The sequence below is a fragment of the Hakea prostrata genome, unplaced genomic scaffold (genome assembly GCF_041222555.1).
Source record: "Hakea prostrata isolate BN-2017 unplaced genomic scaffold, UWA_Hpros_2 contig_174, whole genome shotgun sequence".
In the NCBI taxonomy this organism is placed as follows: domain Eukaryota; kingdom Viridiplantae; phylum Streptophyta; class Magnoliopsida; order Proteales; family Proteaceae; genus Hakea; species Hakea prostrata.
In genome coordinates this window covers 23,742-44,888 of record NW_028291293.1, presented here as the reverse complement: position 1 = coordinate 44,888, position 21,147 = coordinate 23,742, and positions in this window count along the sequence as shown.

The following is a 21,147-nucleotide window of genomic DNA, read 5'->3' as shown; positions in this document are numbered from 1 at the left end:
AAGGAGGCGAGGAGCTAAAACCCTAGCTCGTGTTGGTGAGTTGCAGTCCCAGACTTGATAGTTGCGGTGGGTGGAGAGAATGAGGGGGGAGGGAGGGAGGGAGGGAGGGAGGGAGGGAGGGAGAGAGAGAGAGAGAGAGAGAGAGAGAGAGAGAGAGAGAGGGGGGGGGGGGAGGGAGAGAGAGAGAGAGAGAGAGAGAGAGAGAGAGAGAGAGAGAGAGAGAGAGAGAGAGAGAGAGAGAGAGAGAGAGAGAGAGAGAGAGAGAGAGTATAAAGGAATGAAGAAGAAGATGATGAGTGAATAGGTGTCAGAGGGTATTTCGGTAATTTACCTCACAGGGGTGTTTGAGTAAATGAAGTTGTAAATTTAAAATGAGGTTTGGGGGTATTTGAGTAATTACACGTTCAGTTATGAGTTGAGGTAAAATGGTCATTATACCATATTGTGGGTAATATGGACATTTTACACTTGACTTAACAGACTTTTGGATGCACAGTCATGAACATGCAACTTGTAATTTTGAGAGTGAACAATTTATAATTTAGGGCACTAAAGTGTGCAACCTAGAGTTTAGGCATCACTAAAGCGTGCAATCTGAAATGTTTTATTTTTATTTTTTTATTAAGCTAAAATGTTTTCTTTACTAAAAGAGTTACTACAATCTGAGTTTTATGTTATAGAGAGGTTATGATCTGGATTATAGTGTTTTACCCAGGCATGAAACCATACAGGAAGATCATTAGAGGGAAAAGTACTAATAGTTACATTTGGCAGATCAGTTGATAGCTTAAAATCCATATGTAAAAGGTAAAAAGGATAAGGATTCTGAGATGGAATTGGAAACATCTCCACCTGATGCGTTCAAAATCTGCTCAACCCTTAGATCTCCTCGTGATGACCTGCAAAACGAAAGCGTCGGATGTGGCCCGACCGCGGGGGGTCGGGAGTCCACCTCCGAAGGCTAAGTTAGTTGATGAACTTAATCACAAACGGCTCTGCTAGAAGCACGAGCTAAGGAATGAAGAAGCTGGGAAAGGTGATCTAGATCGTAAGCCACTGATAGTTTAAGTCTATCAGTATGTATCTGAACCTGAGTCTCAGATTGTGTGTTTTCGATCCCCCTCACCTCGTATGGTAGTGAGGTTTATATAGAGTGTACCTTCGAATCTCCTTCGTTGGATGCACTTGAGCCTTCTTCGGGTAGTCGTTGGATCTTAACAGATAGATCCGTTGAGCAACAGACTTCTACTAGTTTGGACTAGTAGAGGACTCCTGAGATAACTCTTTAGGTTATGCGATGATTATCCCTTCGATAATGATTAGCCGCAGCCGTCAATTCGAGTCTGCCATCATTAGGGTAATTACCCTAGTCCATAAGTAGGATTAGGGCGTGCTTGTAGCAGAATCAGTTTTCTTCTTCAGCAAGCCATCTTCTGGATCCGGTTTGCTCGGGAGCAAGTCGGTTCCCTCTGCCTCGACCGGGGTCAAGGGTTGAACCAGGTATGAACCCGGTTTGATCATAATTTCTCCGTATCACGAGCCCCCCAGACCAAGCGTTCGGTCGATCCCTAGGGTTTGGTTTTTAACTGGGTTCTTCGTCAGGCGATAGACTCTGCGTGCTCCATTAAATGTCATATCACATTTAATACGGTGGTCACTTTTCCTCGAGCGTTGTGAGGGTAAGGCCACGTGTCACCTTGCGATCGATCCGTCGTGGCTCACGTAATCCAAGCGACGGTTTCCGAACGCTTTGTTTTGGATTCGTGAGTTCAAACTTTCAAAACGTCTTTCAATCTCGATCGTTCAGATTCCCGAACACTCGTGCGGGTGTTTTAAAAGCGGTTCGTTGTCTTCGTAGGTTTCATTCTTCCTGTCTGGAATTTGAACCTTTCTTGTCTGCTTTGCACCTTCTTGCTCTCAAGCTTCTGCCTCACTGAATCAGTAAGTTTTGTGAAATCCAGCCCAAACCTAGCCTTGGCACCCTATCTGTTTTGGGTAAAGAAGGGTTTGTTTAAATGTTGACTTTGAAGTTTGACCGTGATTTTAATTTTGTTTAATGTTGACTTTGAAGTTGGACCGTGATTTCAGTTTTGTTTAAATGTTGATTTGAAGTTTGACCGTGATTTCAGTTTTACTATATTTGAAAATCTTAGGAAGCCATGTCAGACCTTTCTCTTAGGGTTGATCTAATGTCCCAAAATGAGGGATGATGTCTTTGTGGGCCATCTCAATAGAAGATATGGTGTTTGACCCAAAACCCATGGATATTGATGATGGTGTTTCCTTATGGAAACCTTAATTGATTTGGTATTGAACTACTCACTAGTGAATGAAGAACTTGGTTGATGGACCTAAAGCTTAGTTGGACCTGGTTTGAAGACATCCCTCCATACTAGGTAAGTAGTATGATGTGTTGAAAGAAGCCCATCCAAAAATATTGAAGTTAGGCCCATTAAATCCCTATTTTTGAACAAGCTGTCTAGGCAGTGGCATTTTGGTAGTTTTCTGTTTTTAAGGTTTTTTAAAAGCTTTATTCTTTTAATTTCATGGTAAACATTCCCACTAGGTTTCTAACTCTCTATGCAACGTGGAAAGGACCTTAGAACTTCCTCTTTGGCAACCAATCAATCAGCCAGGTCAATTTGGTCAGTTTGGTGAAATCCTAGTAATTCTTGGACTCTTTGTGCTATTTAAAAGAAGGAACTCCATGTTTTCCAATCACAATCTGTTCTAAACCTTTGGAGAACGTGGGAAGAGCCCTAGATCCTCTCCTTCGAAGCCAAGAAAGACCCTCAAGCATATGTTCAGATTTCTACATCGGTTTCTCTTCTAAAAGGTTAATATTCAATTCGCTTCTTCTTTAATTCATTCTTTCTTCTCTACTTCTGATATTCTGATTATGAGAAGGGTATTACACTGCTGTAATGACCTCTTCTCTAATTCTTTTAGCCCTAGAGTGAATTCCCCAATTCACTCTATGTTCTTGAAGCCATATGGCAATGATTCTTGAATTTGACTCCACCAAAATCTTGATGATACTTTCCCTGAATTTTCTACCTATCTTTATGATTGTGGGGAAGGTCTCATACAATTACCATGACCTTTCCTTGTGTCCTCATGATTGAGGAGTTGATCCTTGTTTTTCCTTGGACCAATTGGCAACCCTTCTATTTTCTATTAATTCATTGGATCCTCCCCAAGACTTTCTTTATTATGAATTCTTTATCTTTATTCCCTAGGGTGAATCCTTATTCTCCCTAGTCTTCCCATGGGATATTAGGATTTCTTTCCTTTGAATTTATTTACATTATTTCCTCTCATTGGTAGACCCTTCCTAATTCCATTATTGATTTTGAAATATTAATGAGATGTTCCTTTATCTATCTTGGGTTGTTTTTTGTAAGAATTAATTATGGGTAACTCTCATGGGAGGTAACCAACTCTTATGAGAGGTAACCATATCTAAGACCCTAATGTTCTTTTATCTGTTGGAAACTTCCCAACACCTTTTCAGATTGTGCATTCTTTGTTTCTCTTTCCCAAGGGTGAATCTTGATTACCCCTAGCCTTTCCATGAGAGCCATCAGTTTTGTTCTGAATCTGCGCACCGAAGAGGGGTGAATTAGTTGAAATACCTAATGAACTTCTGTGCTCAATCCAATTATATTTCCTGAAACTAGACTTCTTAATGGACTTCCAGGAGAAAACCCCACTCAATTTGACCCCATATAACCTTCCAAATCCCTGTCTGAAGTTGCTGAACTATGTCTGACAAATCCTGCTTGCGCATCAAAGAAGATGAGCTTAGTTGGTGGACCTAATAAACTCCCGTTCTTGATCTGAAAGTATCTCTGGAAACTAGACTTCTTGATTGACTCGTAGAAGAAAACCTCACTCAATTTGACCCTGTATAGCCTTCCGAATCCCTGTTTGAACCTTGTTGTCCTGATTGGTCGATTCATTAGTCGATTGGACCAACAGACCAATCAATCGACCAATGGTGTCTGAATTTACCAATTTGGTCCTGTCTCTTCTATTTAAGTCTAATCTCGGGAATACTCCGCCTCCTAAGCCTCTGGAATGAGTTAGAACCCTAATCTAATCAATTCCCTTGCATTCCTTGGTGATCTCTCACAAGACTTGAAGTAATCTTCTTCCTCTCGCATCAAAGGTATGTCTACTCTCTTTTCTTTCTTCTCCATCTCTGATTTTCTTTCTTTAATCTGTTCTTGGCTGAGATCAGGAAAAAGATGATGCACTCTTGCAACCATCCACTCCATGATCTCATCTTGTTCCTTGAGATCTATGATCATCATCATGATCTCAACCCCAGCCAGTTGAATTCTTGAAACCCTAATCTTGAAACCCTAACCTTTGAAACCCTAACCTTGTGTGGTCATCCAGAGAACCTTTGGTAACCTCCCATGTGAGGGTAACCTCTTGGGTAAAAGTTATGTGAACCTTAACTTTATCATTGAATGATTCTTCTTGTTATTTTGGACTAACAATTTACTTCCCTTCATCAGGTGCTCTCAACCTTTTCATGGGAGCCAAAAAAGGGTGAAACCCTAACCTCTTGGATCAAACAAAGAACCCTTAGTTTGATCTTGTAACATCCAATTAATGTGTTTTCCTTACTAGAATTGTAACCTATCATTCTTTAATCCTTTATCCTTGATCATACTATATTTTCTTCATGATCCATGTTTAACCTAATTAGGATTTCTAAATTATTCTTTCTTCATTCTTGTTCTTGATTGAGATCAGGAAAAAGATGATGCATTCTTGCAACCATCTATTCCATGATCTCATTCTATTCTTTGAGATCTATGATCATCCTCATGATCTTAACCCTAGCCAATAGATTCTTGAAACCTTAACCCTAACCCTTGTATGATCTTTCTGGAAACCTTTTGGTAACCTCCCATGTGAGGGAAACCTCATGGGCAATGTTTCTATTAACCTAAACTAGATTTCCTATGATTTCTTGTTATTTTCTTGATAATTATCATTCCCTCTCTTTCCGTGATCATAACCTTTTTATGGGAACCATAAGGTTGAAACCCTAGTTTCTTGGGTCAAATCAAGAACCCATATTTTGACCATGACTTGATGATTTTATCTTCCCATATGATTCTAATACATCCTAGGAAGTTCCCCTTCGAATTTCAGATCAATCCGACTTCAAACGAAGAAGTTATGGCCAAAACAGTTTTCACTATTCCGTACTGACTCGATTGGTCGACTCATTGGTCGACTGGGTCAATAGACCAAGGCAATCGACCAATCAAGTCAGTAGCTTTAACTTTCGCTCGATTTGATTCGTTTTCTCTCTGATCTTTTAGGTATCTTTCTTAATGTTGTATCTATGCTTGTTAGGGGTTTATTTGCCATGTTTGGTGTCTCTCTCTTTGATCTTTGGATTATCTTTGGCGATAATCAGGTAAGGACAGTTAATTCCTTAACTAAATAGATTGCTTGTTCTCTGGTTTCTACTTTATGAAACTATGAGATTACCTATTGTTATTGAATTTTAATTCTGATCTCCTACTGTGGGAACAGTAGCACTTGTTTATATCATCTTTTTCATTATTTATGTTATATGAATTACTTATTACTGCTTAATCTGATGTTGCTTTTACATTCTCTTTTATATGATGAACTACTGGTTGTGTATGTCATGACTGATCTGAGAATGTGTTTGCTTAAGTTTGGTTTGGGATTGGGAAGTGTCCTTTTGACACATCTGTCCTTGGACATTATCGGAAATAGTATGGGATGTTTCCGGGGTTGCCCATCGACGCTTTCCCGAATCAATGGTTGTCATACCTAGGGATGTCTAGTAGTGTTTGGCTAGGATATACCCCTGTTATATCAGACCCAATTCGGAAGGGTATTGAGACTGAACGACCCGTGGTAGCAATGGGGATTCACGGGCGCTCAAGACCTGTGAAATGATCCATGAGAGGACGGAAATCACATTGTGGGGGCCATTTATTGGAGGGTTGCATATGGCTAGACTTGGGCTCATGGGCCCTCGAGACCGGTGAGTTATATCCGTGAGAGGACATGAGAGCTTCCCGTTTACCATATGTGGATAACCAATAGGGTTGATGAGTCCGGTGAGTAATATCCGTGACTCTAGTGGAAAGGATACCCGAAAGGATCTCGAGAGGGGAGGAATGGAAGTATCTGGACCTAACTTGATGTAACTGAGTAGATGACTTGCATTGGGCTAGGTTTTTCCCGGACATGCGCCAGTACTTATGCCAAATGGTTGTGAGAGAGTGTGTTGACTTAACCCCCTACCATGGTTTGTCCGAGAGGGATGCCCGGACCCACTACCAACAGGAGCCGTATGCGTGACCTACCCAAAGAAGTACGGTGCTATGACTTAAAGCATGTCTGCCATAGAGACCAGCATACATAGAGTTTAGATGCATACATACATTACTTGTTTCATATTGCATTGCATCTTGTTATGGTTTGCTTCCATGTTATTTATGTTGTTATGGATTAACTTGCCTTACTGAGTTTCTTTCGAAACTTATTCCTTTTTTTTGTACAACCTGTTGTTAGACTTCTCTACAGGTTCGGATTTCTTTGACGGTACGTATGAGGAAGCACAAGGTGAAGAAGATGAAGACTGAAGAGCAAGAAGAGCTGACTGAAGATGTGGATTAGATTTTCTTTTGTTTCTTCTAGACTTATCTTTTACTTTACTTGTATTAGCTTAGAGCTTTACTTAGATTTCGATCTACCTTCCGCATGTGTTTGTAGGGTATATTTCCGCTATACTCTACAGTTGTCTTTTGATTTGGTATCTTGTTATTCCGCACTTTGATATTCTATAGTGATCCTTCTGAGATCCTTTCATGACTTTTATTATAAATTACTTGAACAATATGATTTGTTCTAGCTTTTGATTATGTTATTGTGCGAAATGGATATGATCATTCCTAAACTTGATCTTTAAGGCTGTGGATCACACTCTCGGGTATTCCAGTTAGGGTACCGGCTGGGAGGATGGTGGACCTGGCTTTATTCCCTCCATTTATAATGAGGAAACCCTTCTTTCAGCCATCCAAGATTTTGATTTTCCTTCCTCTTATCAGGTTAGGGCTCCCCTTTCTGATGAGAGGGTTGATTCAACCCTTTCGAGTGAATTTTCTTTGTACATAGATGCACTGGAAAGCGAGGTTCGCTTTCCCTTTTTTAATCCTTTGTTCTCCGCAGTTCTGAATCATTGGGACATTTGTCCCGGAATGCTCCTTCCCAATAGCTGGCGTCTCATCGTCGGCTTCTTGGGTTTGTGTTTTGAACTTGGCATTACGCCATCTCTTTCTCTCTTTGTACATTTTCATGTTTTTTCTATATCTCATCCTCCCGGATGGGTTTTTCTGTCCAAACGCAATAAGGCTGAACTTGATTGGAGGGGCAGCATCCTTGCCAAAGGAACTTGCCCTTCTAACCACAAAAGATGGCGCGAACGATACTTTTTCTGTCGAGCGCCTCCATCGGATCTTAACTTCCCAACCACCTGGAGGCGGTGTACTTCTTCTTCCGAGAATAACCGAGGCGTCCCCTTATCCAAAGAAGACGAGGCGGCCGTCAAGAAGATCAAATCCATTCCATGGTATCAAGAAATACATGGACTTGAGGTGGAGTATAACTCCATTCTTCAGTATTGGGGCTTGGCTCATTGTGAGCTTCTAACCATCATCCTTTAATTTTACTGAAGTGATATGTCTTTAATTCTGACCCTTGTTCTTCTTCGCAGTGCCTCCAAGAATGAACCCCGAGAACTTGCGAGTGAAGGCCGCTAGGGCCGTTGCGACAGCCGAGCAATGATCACCCAGAGCCTTGACCGTAGATCAAGAGGCTTCTGCTCCCTCTCCTGACCCCTCTTATAGGGGTATAAGGAATATCAGGTGTGAAACCCAGCCCTAACCTTGACCCGGAAACCTTGTTATTTGTAGGTCCGATGACCCGAAGTAAAGTAAGAAGTCAGCTTTGGGCCATCCCAGTAGAGGACTTGGTGTCTGGCTTTGAATCCATGAAAGTTGATGATGAGGTTCTATTTATGGAAACTGAATCCTGATGAAGATCTAATTAGTTGATGGACTTGGAGTGCTCTCTATCTTGGTTTGAAGGCATTTCTACCTACTAGGTAAGTCACTTGACTTGTGTGCAAAACCCCTTTAGGTTTGGATTTGATCTGGGCCTTCAATTCCCTGTTTTGGCCTTCTTTGTCTGCATTGGTCGGCCGATTGGTCGATCGGGCCAGTCGACCAATCCACTCGACCAATGAGTGCTTGTCTTTGGCAATTAGGTTGATTCTTGCTCTATTTAAGTCTAACCTCGAGTCCACTTCGTATTTGCTGCCTCCAAACCCTCTGGAACGAACCAAAGACCTCTCGCAAGTCATCTCTCTTGCATCCTTGGTGATTTCTTGACGGATCTTCGTCGAACTCTTCTTTTTGCATCAAAAGGTATGTCTACTCTCTCTTCTTCTCCTCCATCTTTGTTTTTCTTTCCTTTTTGAGTTGAGACAGTAGAAGAGATGCTGCATCCTCTGTTGCAAACATCTCCGAACATGTTCTCATGATCATCCTAAGGATTTAAGGCTAGAACAATGATCTTAACCATGATCATTGCAAGCTTTTGAAGGATTCATGATCAAACCATGATTTAATCTCTGTTAATTTCCTAATCTGAATTCTGATCTCTTTGGATCTGCTTTCATTGATCATGTTAGTGGTTAATGGTTGTGTTTTCTTTCCATGATCCATAATCCATAGAATTCTAGTTGTTCTCTTCTACCTTACTATGTGTTCTTCATGATGCATGATAGTTACATATATGGTAGGTTTTATTTCCTTATTTAGATTTATGCTTCTAAGCCTTATTCCATGAAGACCTATGCATGTTTCATGTTTTCATTACCGAAAGCAATGATCCATCCTCCTATAATTCTTGTCTTTGTTTTCTATTTCAAATTCATCAAGATCCATGTTTGAGTTAATTATGGTAACTTTTTGTTTCCTAATTTGGATCTTGATACCTTGATTTGATTAGTGTTTTGAGGTCCCCTATATGTTAGAATACTACTGATGTAGTCTACCCCTTGATTAGTACCCTTTTGAACCACCAAATTCGGATTTCATATCTCAAAACTCTGATTTTATAAGCTATCATTGTCTGCATTGGTCGACTGATTGGTCGACTGGACCACTCGACCAATCCACTCGACCAATGAGTACAAAGCAACTCCCGCAAATTGGTCCGTTTCGGATGTTTTGCTATATTTTCCGTTAGGGATCTTTCCTAATATGTTGTATATACTTGTTTAGGACCTTCTTCTCAAGTTTGCCAAGATCTTACTTGATTTCTTAGGATTCTTTGCGAGTTATAAAAGGTAAGGATGGTTATTTCCTTAATTACATAGATAGCATGAATCTAGTTTCTATATTTGAATATCATTAATAGGTTTCCTAAATTAGATTTTTACAATGATATACTACTGTTGCATAACTATGATTACAGTAGCATTACTTATTCATATTGAATTGATTCATGTATGATTTACTTACCAATGTTATACAAGTGATTGTAATTACTGATTTCTTTCCATATATGGAGTTACCATATATGTGATGATATGAATTGATGCATGTGTATGCTTACGTATGGTTTGGAAAGGAGAGGTGCCCTTTCGACACTTCTGTCCTTGGACTACTACGGGAATATTATGGGATATTTCCGGAGATGCCCTCTGGACACCTTCCTAAACTGTTGGATGACATATATAGGATTGTCTAGTAGTGTTTGGCTAGGATGTCCTGTTATGTCAGACCCTAATTGGAGGGGTATTGAGACCGAACGACCCGTGGTAGCAATGGGGATTCATGGGCGCTCAAGACCGGTAACCAACCCGTGAGAGGACAGGAATCACATTGTGGGGGCCATTTATTGGTAGGGTTGCATATGGTTAGACTTGGGCTCACGGGCGCTTAAGACCGGTAACCAACCCGTGAGAGGACGTGAGAGCTTCCCGTTTACCATATGTGGATAACCAATAGGGTTGATGAGTCCGTAGTCCGAGTTGGTCGGTTGCCATAGGATACGCCGGACTCTAGTGTGAAGGATACCGGAAAGGATCGTCGGGGACGAGGAATGGAAGTATCTGGATCTGACTTGATGTAACTAAGTAGAAGACTTGCATTTGGCTAGGTTTTACCCCGACATGCGCCAAGACTTATACCAAATGGTTGTGAGAGAGTGTGTTGACTTAACCCCCGCCAAGGTTTGTCCCGAGGGATGAAGGACCCATTACCAATCGGCTGCTCAAGACCGGTGAAATGATCCGTGAGAGAATCCAAGATATCTTAAATGGTTGAGGATGTGAGTGGACTTTCCTAAAGAAGTACGGTGCTATGACTTAAAGCATGTCTGCCAATAGAGACCAGCATACATAGAGTTAGATTCATTCATTCATTGTTTGTCTCATATCATTTTGCATTTATGATTGTTCCGGAATCCTCGCCATTTATGTTATTATGGATTTTAATCGCCTTCCGAGTTTCTTTGAAACTCATTCCTTTATTGTACAATGTTGTTAGACTATCCTGCAGTCTACCGAGTACTATGACGGTCCCTATGAGGAAGCGCAAGGCGAAGAGACATATCTCCGGGAAGGTGATTGCGGTTACCACAATTACTCGAAGATCCCACGGGTGGTTATGCTCCGTACGATGCTTAGTCCGACCATTGAGTGGAAGCGTCCTTGTGCCATTTATGAGATCTATACCTACAAGGATGTCGTCTATAAAGTGGAGAATAATTTAGTTACCCAATGTACTTGCTACTGGGATTAGATTTTGTCTAGTTTATTCTTTCGAGCTACTTTTCCGCTGGGATGTAAAGTGGGATTTTTGCTTCACTTTACTTATCCGTTTTGACACTCTGATTATATCTATTATTCCGATTCGTTTATGATTCATTCTTTCATTATTGGATCTATGATTTATCTTCCGCACTCTTGTTATGATTGTTCATGATTATGTTATTGTTTATGTGGGAGGTTGATCACTCGATACCTGATCTTCGGGCTGTGGATCACACTCTCGGGTATGCCAGATAGGGTACCGGCTGGGAGGGCGTGACATCAGGCCCGTGGCTGATGCTTCAGGTAAAGGGAAGAAGCCAATGGTGGAGAGGTCCAATGTCTCCTCCTCCGCCCGAACCAAAAGGAGGCATGATACAATTGATGCTTCCTCCCATAAAAAAGCTAGAGCTTCAACGGATTGTGAGGAGGTCTTCACCCCCGAGTGGACCCTGAAGTTGACCGACAGGGTGACTCGGGACCCTGAGAAAGCTGCCAGAGTGGAGCTCCCTCAGTCTTGTTCCTTCTGATCGCCAGGAATTTGAAAACCTGGATGACGTTGCCCTTGTTAGTCAATCCACAAGGTACCGGTCTTCTTGCTTACTTATTTTCTCATAATTTCTTATGACTTCTTCTGATATTTTCCACCCTCCCAGGAATGCTGTGTTGAACTTCTATCAACACATGGAAACATTGAGCCGTGTTGGCCGCAACAGCTCTTTGTTGCAAACCTGTGAAGAGAATTTGGCCAAGGCCAATTCTGAGATAGATCGGCTGACTGCAGCTGCTGAGGAGCTGCAGAGAAAGCATGAGGAAGAAGTGATCTCCCTCAAGGATGCCCTCGATGCTTTGAAGGTTCGTGCCACTGCTGCCGAGCGAGGCCGGGGAAGCAAAAAGAAGCTGCCACGTTGTTCGGTGACGGGCTTGAATTTCAATGTAGGAAGAACGAAGAATATCCGAAGTGGGCGGTCCCGAGCAAGCCCGATCATATCAAGCCAGAGCTTCGGAAGGAGTGTGTTCGGAAATACCTGAACAGCGTACCTTTCTCCGAGCTGCTAGGTGCCTACAACATTCAAGCTTATCGCTTGGGGCAGAAAGACGTTTGGGAGCGAATTCTCGCATCAATCCCTAATTTCAATACTGCCCCCTTCAGTGAGGTGTGCCATAAAGAGGTCTTCGGGAAATTAGGCATGGATCTCCCGGACTGGGCTCGGGAAGAAGATGATCCTTTTCCAGCTGACCCTCAATATGAGGCATACTTAGCGGACGAGCCGGCGCTTCCAGAGGAGAAATCACAAGCCGAGTCTCAAGCTGCTGCTATAGAGGACTCAGCCAATGTCATTCTTAAGGAAGGCTCTTCTCAAGATCCTGAGAAAAGTCCTCCCGACCAGGGTCCCTCGGGCAACAATGAAGAAGAGGCTTAGGGACTTATCTTTTGTTTCTTTTTGTAAAGATTGACCTCCTTGTTAATGAATAGACATTTCTTTTTCATGTTGGCCTTTCCATTTCCCTATATCCTGTCGAAATCTTGTCTTGAATATCAAAGTATAAGTGATAAAACTTATCACTCAACTTCACATTCCTCGACGAATAATAATCTTGTAGAAATATTGTGAAGATGCGTTTCGGAAAGATGCATTAATCTTCCCCACTACTTCATTTATTGCAAAGTCCACACGTTTCCCTTCTGCGAAGTCCAAACGTTTTCTTGCTTTTGTATACCATTCACTGTTTCCAATGAATCGGAAATACTCCCATTATTATAATGGCGGTGCGACAATTGGAGGTATCTCTGCATCGGGTGCTCGCTTCCACATGTTTCCATGTGGCATCCCTCCGACCGTTGATCTTGCTTTCTGCGGATTTTGAAGCGTCATTTCGATCTGGGTCGTTGGTTGTCCTTAGCCTTCAACCGTCGTCTTAATACCTGAGGCTATTTAAAGCCTCCATCTATCCTGCTATCTGCAAGTTAGATTTGCTAAAGTGCTAAAGCGACATTCCGTCCTTCTGCCTTCTTCCGTATTCCTCGTACTCCAACAATAGCTCTATCAACTTCTGAACAAGTGAGTTTTTTTTTTTTTGGTTACTCATCTCTTTCCCCACTCCCCCCTGAGTAAACTGCACAGTAGTAGTACTTGGGGTTTAGTTCGAGTTTTTCTGAAGTGATAATGAACTAGGGTTTTCCCTTTTTTTTTTTTGTTGTCGTTGGATACCTGTACTGATACAACTTTTCTGTTTGCATAGTGGCTCCCAAGATCAACCCGAACTTTATCAGAGCGAAATCTAGCAAGAAAATCGTTCTGTCGGTGGTGGTTGGGGCCAGTGAGGTGGTTTCAGCTAGTGAATCCTCCAAGCGTAAGGTGACTGCTGTTGGTGAATCTTCAAGTCAGATTCCCACAGTTTCTATTGATGCCGCCCGTACGCCTCTTTTGCCCGAAGTGATCGCTCGTCTTTCCCAGGAAGATCTTGATCACTCCGTTGTTGATGGCGCTGTTGACGCCCCTGCTGCAGAGACCGTTGGTGCACCCCCGAAGGAGACTCTTCGGGCATCTGAGGCAACTATGTTGGCCTCTGATGAAGGTGTGGTCCCAGCAGGCGCTGCTCCTATTTCCAACTCCAGTGCTTGTTTGGCCCTCCTCCTCTCCTTTGGAGTTGGAGGATTTTGCCACCAGGAAGCGCCGTTGGGTGATAGGTGATGCAGCTCATCCTTCTCTTGATGTAGCTCATCCTTCTCATCCTTCGCCCGAATTAGTGTCAAACTAGTTTGACAGAGCGTTGGAATGGTGCACTGCTGCTCGAATGACTTCTGAGAGCACAATTCTTTCCAAACTTCCAGATGAAGTCTTTACGAAGTCACTGGTCATGTAAGTCTTTCTTCATTATCTTCTGATTCTGAAAAATTACTCTTCTGCTCTTTTTTTTTTATAAGTCGGAAGTTATTTGCAGGAGTCTTACTGGTAACTTCCACAACCAAGTGGAAGCAGCCTCTAGGCTCAATAGGTTGAGCAATGAAGTTTCCAGGCTTCAGGAAATCTCTGAAGCTAAAGATGCTGAGATTGCTCGCCTTCGGAAACTAGCTTGGGAGGTTGCAGGAGAAAGGAATTCGATGATCGGTCGTCTTCAGTCGGAATTGGATGATGCCAGGGAGAAGATCCGGCAACTGGAGCGAGCAGTTGAAAAGTCAGGAGCCAAAGGATCTGAAGCATTACCACAAAGGCAAGCTGTCGTTCCTTTGCCCGAATCCCTTCCAACTGATGTTCGCAGAGCCTGCGTCTTCAAGTATTTACACAGTAAGCCCTTTGTTGATATGCTGAACGCTTATAACTTGCAGGCATACCGAGATGGTGAGAACGAAGTATGGGAATCAATATTAAGGAAGGATCCTCATTTTGATACGACTCCCTACGGTCTTGTTTGCCATCCTGAAGTATTTACCGACACAGGTATTCCTCCTCCCGACTGGACCACGAGATAAGATTGATCCTCCACCTTCTGATCCAGATATTATGCATTATCTGGAAGATTCTCCTGTTTATTCTCCCTTGGAAGAAGTCAATTATGACGAGCTCGTCTTGAATGCAAGTTTGGTCGAGGACCATACTTCTCCTGGACAAGCTGGACAAAGAGTATGAAATTGCGGAGGATTTTATGCATACCGAAATATTTTTTGTAATCCTCATTTCTCCTCTTCTTTTCCTTGAATCCACACCAATGGTTGATTCATATGCTTGTTCTAGCAAAGTCGTGTCGATCTTGTATAACTTCTTAACAGTCACCGATGATGACTGTTGGTGCAACTTAGAGGGGGGGTGATTAGGTTGCAACTAGTGGATTGTCCCAATTTTTTGGTTTGTGCGGAAATACAAGGTAAATTGAGAATTCAAATGAATTTAAACAATGACAAGCAATCACAACACAAGATTTATAGTGGTTCGACTTTACAAGTCTACGTCCACTCCTCTCTTGGCCTCAAGAGAGATTTTCACTAATGATTCTCTTTCAATACAATGGGTAGAGATCAAACCCTTTACAATCTTTGTTACGGGGCAAGAGCACCCTTTACAATCTTTGTTTATCTTAGGGCAAGAGCACCCTCTTCAATCTTTGTTCACGGGCAAGAGCACCCAACCAATCTTTGTTCACGGGCAAGAGTACCCAAAACCAATTCTAATCTACCTAGACTAGAATTGAAAACAGTTACAAGAGAAGAATGTTACCTTCACAAGAGGTGTGACACTTTACCTCTTGTGTGTGTGTGATGCAATAAGAGTTGTATGCTCAAGATATGAAATGCATACACCACCAAAGCCTTCAATTGCCTCAAGCTTGACTTCAACAACCTTACTTTAACACCTTGGTATGTTCTTCAAGGTTGGGGAGAAGGTGAAAGGCAAAGCACAAGGCTTTCTTGCAATTTGAGAGCTTTAGGATCACTTGGGGAGTGGGTGATCAAGTGTCAGTGTTGTTGCTCTCAAATGAGGTAAATTGGGTTTATATAGAGCACCTTTGAGTGCCAAAACCCAATCCTCAACGGATAGAAAACGGACACATTTTTGTCCTGTTTTTCAGCCCAGATGGACGTCCGTCTGGTCAGACGGTCATCCGTCTCAAAAGTATCAAAAGTATCTGTTGCAAACAGCTGTAGAGGATATTCTCTTTAAACTAGCCGTTATAGTCAAATCGGGCCAGACGGACATCCGTCTGGCGCTGGAGCTGCTCGGACGGACATCCGTCTACCGGACAGAAATTCCGTGCGGCCTTCTGTTGTTTTCTGAGAAACAGAGTTATCAGTATAGACGGACATCCGTCTGCTCAGACGGTTGTCCGTCTGAACTCTATTTTGCTGACTTAAGTTGGGGCTGGGTCATGGCTTGGGTTTTTGGACTTTTTTGGTCAACCCTAAGCATTGTACACCTCACTAACATGTCCTAGGTCACTCTAGTGATATGAATTACATATAATTGATGCATTTACATGAATGTGTATGCGAGAGTGTCAGAAGCCCTAATTCAACCTAAGTCTTGATCTTCGACTTGATCTTCGACTTGATTTTGTGCAACGGTCTTCATGTCCATCTTGGCATGGTCATCTTGACTTAGACCTCATGTCCATCTTCATGTCTATCTTGGCATGATCTTGGCTTTGACTTGCATATGGCTTTGACTTGGAGTTGGTCCACTTGTTCTCATCTTGAACTAAAACATCATAACTCAATATAGCCATTAGTAATTCATGCTTATTATCATCAAAACCAATAGAGGCTGATGTGGCAAATACTGACATGGCATTTCCCAACAATCTCCCCCTTTTTGATGATGATAAACACATGAATGATTGGAAAATATGAATGATAATTAATAGCAAATAAACACTCATTCATATGCATGTTATTTTCATGTTTTTCCATGGTGAATTCTAATTCATGTTTGTTATCATCAAAACATGGTGAATTCAATTTTCATGTTTGTTATCATCAAAACCAATGGAGGCCGATGTGGCAAAATGCTGACATGGCATTTTCCAACAATGACTTTCTTTTTAGACCAAAGATTGTATCCAGCTCTTGTAATTGTTTTGATACTGGCCTCTTTCGATCTTTTGAAGAAATAAGAAATTAACTTCCATCTTGAGCTTTGCTAGCCACTTGAGTTGCTGTTGAATTAGGTCTTAGTTGTTTGAAACAATGCCTTTACTTAAAGATTTCCGGAGAAATACAATAAGTCTGAGAAGGAACTCACTCGGGTTTTAAACCGATGCCTTTACTTAAAGATTTCCGGAGAAATACAATAAGTCTGAGAAGGAACTCACTCGGGTTTTAAACCGATGCCTTTACTTAAAGATTATTCGAAAATTCAATAAGTCTTGAAGGAACTTACTCGGGTTTCAAACCGACACCTTGCAAAAGGAACTCACTCGGATTTTCATCCGATGCCTCGACTTAAGAAGATCCGAAAAAAATTCCATAAGTGTTGAAGGACCCACACGAATTTTCATCCGATGCCTTATAGTTGGATCTCGTTCTTGAATGTGGTGTACGATGCCCCCCAATCAAAAAATAATTTGTTGAAAGCCAAAAATTGCATTGATTGAGTTGAAAATGTTTACATCGCGAACAAAATTGAAATCATCATCAAGGATAAAACTTTTTGAGATGCCTGGCATTCCACGACCGATCCAACTCTTTCTGGGTGTTGATGTTCTTCAGCCTATAAGCTCCTGAACCAACTGGTTTTAATACCATATAAGGTCCTTCCCAAGAAGGGTCCAATTTTCTTTGGTGACGCGAGTCGCAAGCTAGGGTGTTTCTCAACACCAAATCTCCGGCTAAGTACCGGCGATTCTTCACTCGAGTATTATAATGAGACACTATCCTTCTTTGATAATGTTGAGTTCGTGCTATTGCCTTTGCCCAAACTTCGTCCAACAGATCAAGACTATCAAGCAGTCCTTGTTCATTTGCTTTTTCCTCGAACTCACGATCCCGTAATGTCCCCGCCATTATCTCCACTGGTGCCAATGCTTCGGATCCATTTCCAACCTGAATGGAGTTTCTCCTGTGGGTGTTCGAACCGTAGTTCTATAGGCCCACAGTACATTATGAAGTTCTTCGACCCAAGAAGCTTTGTCAACTTCGAGTCTTCTCTTTATTCCTTCCAGTAGCGTTTGGTTAGTAACCTCTACTTGTCCATTGCTCTGGGGGTATGCCACTGAGGACATACGATGCTCGATCATATATGTTCCGCAAAATTGCTCAAATTGCGGACAGTCGAACTGAGTACCATGGTCAGTGACGATAATCTTTGGAATCCCAAAGTGATATATGATTGATTCAAGCAAGAATTTCTCCACTTTTTTCTCAGTAATTGCTGCCAGTGCACTGGCTTCAACCCATTTCGTGAAGTAATCAATTGCTACTATCAGATATTCCCGTCCGCCTGACGCCTTGGTGAATTTGCCCATGATATCAATTCCCCACATCGCAAAGGGAATGGGATCTAGAATTGAAGTCATGGTTTCCGCCGGGCGCTTCGATACTGTAGCATGAATTTGACAGTTACCACACCGACGAACATATTCCATAGCAGCCTCTTGGACCTTAGGCCAATATAACCCAAGTCTCAGAATTTTGTGAGCCAGGGCTCGTCCACCCATGTGAGCTCCACAAATTCCTTCATGAACCTCAGCCAAAGCTGATTTTGCTCCTTCGGGGCCTATACATCTCATAAGGGGTCCAGAATAAGATCTTTTGTATAGTCTCCCATTCTGAATGACAAATCTAGCTGATAGAATCTTGATCAACTTTGCCTCTTTCGGATCCTCAGGTAATTTGTCATCTCTCAGATACTCGATTATCGGATCCATCCAGCAACGCTCTGCTTCAATATAAGAAATTTCTTTCTCATGATAACTTGGAAAAGTTATTTCTTCAATATAGACCGAAGGGTCTAGATTCTTTTCTTTGGCATTGGCTAGTCGGGATAGCTCATCTGCCACTGAATTTTCATTCCTCGAAATCTGAGATATCTTCAAATTCCAAAATTGGTTTTGAAATGCCTGCATTATCTCTTGATATTTCTACAAGCGAGGTTCTTTAATACCATACTCCCCCTGGACTTGGTTGACTATAAGTTGAGAGTCACTATAAATAGTAACATCTGCAATAGACAATGCTTTTGACAACCGAAGTCCAGCTATCAGAGCCTCATATTCTTCTTCGTTATTACTTGCTTCAAATGCAAATCTCAAAGCATATCGAATAATAAATCCTGCTGGACTTTTTAATAGAATTCCATCTCTTGCTCCATCTTTATTACTCGAACCATCCACATATACCTCCCAAGTGGTTGGTATAATGGGATCCTCGATGGTGGGTTCCACCGGTGCAGTAGTTTCTACTACAAAATCGGCTAATGCCTGAGCCTTGATTGCAGTTCTGGGCTTAAAGCTCACTTGGAACTCATTGAGTTCAATTGACCAGGACACCATCCTTCCAGACAAATCAGGTTTATTATGAACTTTACTAAGAGGAAAAGTTGTAAATACCTCAATTGGATGAGCCTGAAAATATGGCCTTAGCTTCCTGGCGGCCATCATGAGAGCCAGAGCCTGCTTCTCAATCTACGAATATCTTGTCTCCACATCTAGCAACACGTGGCTTACATAGTAAATCGGCCACTTGTTTTTTATCTTTTCACGAACAAGTACCGCACCGACCACTGAAAGGGACGTCGCTAGATATAGCTGTAATATTTCCCCCTTCTGCTGTGCGGACAAGATCGGTGGTTGTCCAAGTGCTTCTTTTAACTCCTCGAAAGCTTTCTGGCACTCTTCAGTCCATTTTTCTTCCTTGCTGCCCTTCAAGTCTTTAAGTGCCTTGAAGAAAGGCAAACATTTTTCTCCAGACTTGGAGATGAATTGATTCAAAGCAGCAACTCTCCCTATTAAACACTGCACATCACGAACAGTTTTGGGAGCCTCCATATCAACCAGAGCTTGTATTTTGGCAGGATTAGCCTCAATTCCCCTCTGTGATACCATGAAGCCCAAAAATTTGCCCGAGGAGACTCCAAAGGCGCACTTTTCTGGGTTTAGCTTCATTTGATACTTTCACAGTACTGAGAATACCTCAGTCAAATCTGCAATATGATTTGCTTTTGTAAAGCTTTTCACTAGCATGTCGTCAACATAAGCTTCAACATTCTTTCCTATCAGCTCTTTGAAAATCTTGTTGACGGCCCTCTGATATGTTGCTCCTGCGTTCTTCAGGCCAAAAGGCATGACCTTATAATAACAGCTTTCACGATCAGTCATGAAAGCCATAAACTTCTCATCCTCCTTATTCATAAGGATCTGATTATACCTTGAGTAGGCATCCATGAAACTTAAAGTTTCATATCCTGCAGTCGCATCTATCAAGAGGTCAATCCGAGGCAACGGATAGCAATCTTTAGGGCAAGCCTTATTAAGATCTGCGTAGTCTGTACACATCCTCCACTTCCCATTCGCCTTTTTTACCATTACCACGTTGGCCAACCAAGTTGGGCATTCAATTGGTTCTATGAAACCAGAATTCTTGAGTTTTTCAACTTCGCTACGAACGGCTCCATATTTTTCAATGGACAAATTTCTCCTTTTCTGTATCACTGGTTTCGCCTTAGGATCTATCCAGAGTTTATGCTCTGCGACAGCCCGATCGATTCTCGGCATGTCTTTAGCGAGACCATGCAAATACATCTTTATTCTTTTGAAGAAATAACTTCAACTTATCTTTAAATTCCTCCAGCTGTTCAAACCAGATATAAGTAATCTTTTTCTCATCCTCGGTACACAGCTGGATTTGTTCCAGCTTCTCCACTGGTTCGGGTCTTTGCATCTCTGCCTCTTCCTGATCGTCTTGAACTTCTATAGGTAGGGCAGTTACCTTCCTCGGGCCCTCCTTGTCTTTTAAATAGGCAACATAACATTGCCGAGAGATCCTCTGGTCAGAGGAGACTTGACCAATTCCCATATCAGTCGGGAATTTTATCTTCAGATGTTTTGTCGAAACAATAGCACCTATCTTGGATAAAGATGGTCACCCGAGGATAATATTATAAGCTGGCAGTTCCCGAACCACCAAAAAATTGATTCGGACGGTTGTTTCCTTAGGAAAACTTCCAATAGATAAGTCCAATTGGACCGATCCTTCCTCCACTGCAGATGACCCTGCAAAACCATATAGATGTGTGGATGAAGGTTTCATCAAGTCCTGATCCACCTTCAATTTTTGATACACTTCGTAAGAAATTAGGTCAGCTGCAGACCCTGTATCAACCAAAACTCTATGCACTTCCCGACGTGCAATCTCTACCATGATGACTATGGCATCATCATGAGGTAAACAAACATCTCTTTCGTCCTCCTCGCTAAAGGTGATAGAATCTTCACCATTCAGCTTTTTTCGCTTCTGCGTCTCTCCGGTTCCAACAAATTTGGATTTTGTTTTCAGACTTCGGAGTGATTCGGGCTCTGGTCCCCCGAAGATGGTAAGGATCGGTGACCGAGTAGCTTCAATCACCTCCTTGACCTTCTTAGACTTCGGGGCCTCCCTTGATCATTCTGAACTAACCGAACGATCCCTTTTAGGAGCAGCCGCACATGGCTCCTCCCTCCTTCTGTTAACAAAACTGGACAAATGTCCCTGAGATATTAATCTCTCAATATCTGCTTTCAGATGACGACAGTCATTTGTATAATGACCATAGTCCTTGTGGAATCGGCAA